Below are 6,412 nucleotides of genomic sequence, written 5' to 3' on the forward strand. Positions count from 1 at the left end.
AAACAATCTTTTTACAGATTCAATTACAAGGACATAAATACTACATCAGTAACTAATATAAACTTATTATATCATAATATAAAGACACGTAAACATAAGCAAATTAATAATATTTTATTTCAATAAAAATAGGCACTAATTAATAATTCAACGCAAGACGAAATAAGTACTTATAAAATACGTTAACCTCAACATAATTTTATTTCCTTCTTCTTTCATTGACTAATTTCTTCCAGACAAGGAAGTTCTATTACTTTGAAAACATATATTCGTTAATATTAATCGCATCTGCATTTTTTTTAGGATCCAGCCATCGAGAAGCAAGATGTAATGGATTAAATAATTACTATCCTATTAACATCATTTATCAAGCATGCCATGCAAACAGCAAATTCGTTATTTGTCAATATAAAATTGAAAAAACAACCAAAATTTTTTTTAAATCTTTGAGAAAAATTAAATTTCTTTCAAATCACAATTATTTACAAATATATTTTAAAAAATTAAAATATTATTCCAAATTAAAAGTGTCTTAATGACAATTCTTTTGGAATATTTCCATATTGCAATAAAAAGTTCTTAACTAAAATTCTTTTTTGTCTAGTCTTTATGCCAGCAATGTGCAGAATACTTCTGAAAACATACAGAAAGTAACTTTTTCTCAAAATATTAATTAAACTCTTATACCATAAATGTTATTTTTACAAATATATATTCAATATTTTCTTTGCAGAGTTAAAAAAAAATGTCTCAACTCATGAGAACGTTGATAGTAAAAAAGATAAATTTAAAGTTCCGCATTAAATTAGGTCCATATCTTGTAAAATTAAACGAACAAAAAGTACAATATAGGTTTAAAATTAAGTTAGAACAATTATAAGAATAATTGTAATCAAAATCAGTTCCTAAAAAACATACATATATTTTCAAAACCTTCTAATAAATAAATAAATATACACAATTTTCTGATAGTCTAAAATTTTAACACACTGATAAACAATTCATATACACTACAATACTTGCGAATATAGATCTTCCATTACTTTTCTAATTCTAATTAAAAATAATTTACGTTTATCTCATAGTCAATTCATCTAAATAATCAATTTTACTGTGTAATATTAAATTTATTTTTGGAAATCTATGTATGTTTCAGCAAAATGGAACCAGCAAATGCAAGGATAAACCCAAGCGAATCTGTCAGCCCGGTACAGACACTCAGTGAAATTAGTATAAAATATAATTTTTCCAAACCAAATTACGAAGTAACTGTATTGAATCCGAAAACACCATTTCAAGTATTCATAGTGACGTGTCAAACTAAGAAATTTGAAGAAAAATATGTTAAAACTGGCGAAGTCAACGTTTCAAAGAAAACAGCCAAGCATAACGCTGCCCGAGAAATTTTAAAATCATTATCCGATACTTATCATTTTAGCGAGGACCAATTGCTTGAGGACTTGAGGACCAATGTACTTCGAAAAAATAAAATTGTATTAATGGACATCCACATGCGAGCGATGTTATGAAAGAGGTCATCATACGATCAATTGTACACGTCCCATAAGAAATGTTTACTATGAAAATAAATAAAAAATCCTGATGTTAGAAATAATTTTAAAATCGCACAATTACATTTTGTCACAATGAAACAACCATAGAAATAAATTTTATATACCATCTTAACCGGCGGAAATGTATTGTTCGCAAAAACTTTATGCAATTCTAATATCGTGCATTATAATAGAGCAGGAGGAAGAAGCCGAGGGACTTGCAGTTTTATCACATACATTCTATGTAAACCGAAAAACCTTCTTGCTCCCACGAAAATATATCTCTTACAATAAGTTAAAGTCGAGAGCGTAGACACCTGCCTCAAAAGTCCCCCCAGTCAATTGAAAAGTTTGAGCATTGTTTATTTAATTCAAAATACTCAAATCTAAGTTGGGGGTTGTCACGGCCTGCGACCGTTATATATACATAATATTTACTTATTTATAATAATAATCAATTGTGAATATCAATTATATAAAATACTTAGAACCTATATATTATCGTTACCGTAAAAGTATTCTTCGAATATATTCTCTGAGGAATACTTATCGATTAGCAAAGGGTTATCCGAAACACCCTACCGTACCGACCATAGATACAAAAACCACTTTATATTATATATCCGAAGAATGAGTTATTTATAAATTAATCCTTTATTATCTTTTATTATTAATCACCATGATCAAATATTAGTAATAATTATTATCATAAACATTTAATATTTATATTCTTTATCATATTATACATTCTGTGTCAAATTCTAAGAAATGTCAAGTAATACCAATGTGAATCATGTGCATGCGCAGTCATTGACGTCATAACCAATCAAAAGGAAGCAAGCCCCACGAAGGAACACGCGAGGCCCATCTATTATGGCCCAATTGGTGAAAAGGCAATAAACTTCATAATGATATGTGGTCTTCGACTACCCCCCAAGAGAATGCATTGCAAAGACCGGCACGTGGCCTCCCACCTGCGCAATATTCCAAAATCTGTGTCATCATACCATAAATCAATCTCAGAAAATGATCCACCAAGGGATTATTTTTGATTATTTTTGAAAATAACTTTAACATCAGTTTGACTTAAACTCTGTGAGCTCCTTTAACAAGCAAGAAAGCCCTCCTAAGAAAACCCACCATCAACCTATTGTGCATTTATACAATAGCAAAGGAAGGGAGATCGACCCACTCTCCGAACCGAGTGCCTCACCCGGATTCTTTGAGTTTCTACAAAGGGGCCTTATTCCAAGCGGGTATAAATTAAATCTTTGGTAGCCTGAAGTTATTAGGTTTTTGAAATGTCAAATTACCGAAATTATGAATTACCGACCAAAAAAATAGTCAAATTTAACATTATTTCATCTGTTGGAATAATATTTTATTTTATATCATGCATAAGGTAAATGTGCCAGTCTTCGTCATTGCATGGGTTTTCGTCAGATGGGCAGTATTTTACATATAGTAAGCTATTGTGTTCTTTGATCTCAGCAAAAATGTTTTTTCTTAAACGCTATTGACGATCACTCACAAATCGAAGTGCCGGAAACTGAAGCAGCCAGACTTCTGACTTCCCGATAACCCATGCATTCTCGTATTTATAACTTCGAACTTCTTATATTATTTATTCTAATAGGATATATTACAAGCAATAAGTAATTTTCCTTTCTAAAGGTACGCTTTATTCGATAAAACCCATTTCTTAAGCTTTAAATATGTTTAATATAGTTTTTCAAGCAATTGAAATCTGAAATTGGCCTTAAGTATCCGATAACTGGTACACTTACCTTACTGCAGATATTAAAATTTAGGAGAGTTCTATAAAATTTTAATCTACACAGATATACTTGTAAAATATATCATTTTTCTAACAAATGTATTCCAAATAATTTTTTCGGGAATTCGAAAATTCTGCAAATTCGAGAATTTAACAATTTCTCAAATATTTTGGTTTTGATAATTCGGGTTATAAAATTTCGGTAATTCTGCAGCATCGTCAATTTTACATCCCTGAATGTTAGTTCTCAGGCTTTTGATTTCAAAATATTTTAATTCCGTTAATAAAAATTTAATTTGTTTTATTTTGTATTATTTAAATTTTTGGAAATTGTAATTTTTTACAAATTTTTTGTTTCGAAAATTATATTAAGGGCCGATTCCACCATCTGTGATTAAATTTTAATCATTGATTAACTTAGGTTAATCAGCAGATTGCGTTCCATCAATTTTTAAAACATGATTACAGAAGTATAATCGTCGATTAACTTAACCGGCCATTTTTGGCTGGTTAGCGAGTTAATCGGCGATTAAAGGGAGTCAACATAACTTCAAAGTTGAAGTTCAAGTATAGTGAGAAATATTGATCGAATTTATAACGATATCTTGTACTCACACAACTTATATTCAATTTCAATCGATAACTAATTCCTGTCAATTTATTTGGAAACGATGTGCATAAACAAAAACACGTCACCGCTCGTCGTTCGTGAACAGACGAGGTATATTTTTCGCGCGAATACAAGTTCAAAATCAGCCAATCAGAATCACCATTACAAAACAAACCCGCAGAAACTAGACTTATTGCGAACAGAGCATACGGTTGGCTAACCAGAGGTTAAAAATTTATGGTGGAACGCGCCACAAGTTAATCGTGATTAAAACGCTGATTTAAAGGTAATCATGATTAGCTAATCATGAATTTAATCACAGCCCGTGATTAGTTATGAAAATAATTATTTTATTACTTAATTTAAGGAATTCAATGTAATAGCTTTCGACAGAACGTCGAAGTAACATTCGGATGGCACAATACAGGAGAGCAAATAATGAATCTGATATACATATGGATTTTTGGAGTGGTCTCACAGTTTTATTGCTTTAAAATTCCTTTATCAAAAATTTTAAAAAAATTTTGGCAAGCTGAAAAATGACTACAAAAAAACAAAAAAGAGGCATATTCTAATTTTTCTTAGGTTATATGAATTTCTCGTAGCCTATGAACATTTAAACAATCGCTTTTTTGGACTACTCTAGTGTTGTTGCTTTTATGCATTTAAAGCTTGTTCTAATATTCTCTTGATTTAAGTTTTAAAGTCTGTGGTATTTTTTGGTCTAGTCGAAACCTCCGGACAATCCGCACGTTTTTTTTGTTTAAAACGTGGTCGAGTCTTAAACTATTAACCTGCAAATTTTAATAAGACATGGGAAAGATTAAAGAAAAATAAGAATTGCTCATCAATTTCAAAGTTTAGCATTCTTAGCGCAATTTGAAAAAAAAAACATTGGAATTAGTACTGCAAAAAACTGTGAAGATAAAATCAAATACAAAAACTTTATTCATACTTTTCTTATAATTCTATTGAAATTTGTACATTACTAAATTTACATTTTTTGAACTGAAACCGGTTTACGCATACACCTAATAATTTCCCAAGTTTCTCCCTGTAGAAATATCCCCTCTAAGCTCCAATAAAATCAGGATACTAGTCGGGGGCTCATCGGGCAGTTTGCGGCAGCGTACCATTACAATATTCTCATACTTTTTCAAAATTTCTGCGGATATTGATTTTGCGCCATTTTTTGCCACTAATTTTATGCTAATGCTTATTCTGACGATTTTAGTGGCAAAATTCTTGATGGATACACCAACTATTTTTTTGTTAATCTTCTGAGCAGATCATGTTCAGATACTATTTGGGTTCTAGTCGGCCTCTGCTTTTCATGCGCTAAACCTTACTTAATTTCTTTGAAATATGTATATGCTAATAAATGTCATGCGCGGTTACCTAGAATACCATACGTATATTTTTTTAAGGTCGCTGAATTCGCTTCTGGTGTTATATTTGCTCCTTCGTGTTAGGTTTTTGAGAAAATGAGCCTTTTTGATCATTTTTTAAAAAACAACATATATTGCTAGCTCTCATGTTATTTAAGCTTCTAGTAGAGCACATATTTAAGACTAAATCTTACACTTTAAATTTAATATGTTTATAAAATTCTTTCCGTTGATCATCTTTCAGATTCGCACCCTATGTCGCTTTTAAAAGATAGTCAAAAAGGTTAATTTTTTCATATAATCTAACGTGTTCAAGCAAATTTGAAATCAGACTCGGTTCAGCAACCCAAAAACTGCCATTCATGAAAATGACACTCATTCCCGGTAGAGCCGTGGCACATCAGAACTATGAACACGTTTTAAGACCCTGGTATGGTTAGCGACAGTGTACGAAAAATTCAGTCAGGCCGGCAAAAGCCTTGTGGGTCTTAAGAAAATGAAGCGATCCAAGAATGTCATCTCTCTACATCCATTTTGCGACCCTACCAAAAATAAATCTCTGGAACATCTCAGACAAAAATATCAGGCCAGCGTATACAAATTCCAGTAAATTACAAGTCTATATTTAAATTATTTCGTCTATGGAGATTGCCTGAAAGACTAATGTCCTTTTTTATGGTTTGATTTATGGCGGTGAAACCTTAAGGAATCCGAAAAAGTGATCGCAGTTAAGATTGTTAAGAAAGGATTGACTGTCATAAAGTGTGCATAAAACTAATCTCTTTTTACATTATAAAGCATGGATTATTTATTTACATGCATATATTATTTTTTTACAACTTATTTATTTATATATTTATATATGTACCGTAATATCCTGACGATGAATCTAAAAATGCTATCTGTTCTTACGCATCACGTATAATTCAAGACATCTTGCAAAACATAATACATTTTGAACTTAGCAGTGCAAATTTTAGTATAGTTGTACAGTCTGTCAAGTTAAAGCGTGGGTGGCTTTACTCGCAGTCGGTAAGGTGTATCGACATGATTTTGGTGTCAAAATATTAAGAAGAGCTCCCTC

At 31.0% G+C, this 6,412-nt stretch overlaps 1 protein-coding gene across 1 annotated transcript in view; it reads right to left on the minus strand.

Moving 5' to 3' along the window:
• LOC117169321 overlaps positions 1-6,412 on the minus strand; it is a 136,071-nt gene that overhangs the window by 98,935 nt on the left and 30,724 nt on the right. The window lies entirely within an intron of this gene.

The sequence above is a fragment of the Belonocnema kinseyi genome, chromosome 1, assembly GCF_010883055.1.
Source record: "Belonocnema kinseyi isolate 2016_QV_RU_SX_M_011 chromosome 1, B_treatae_v1, whole genome shotgun sequence".
NCBI classification, from domain to species: Eukaryota; Metazoa; Arthropoda; class Insecta; order Hymenoptera; family Cynipidae; genus Belonocnema; species Belonocnema kinseyi.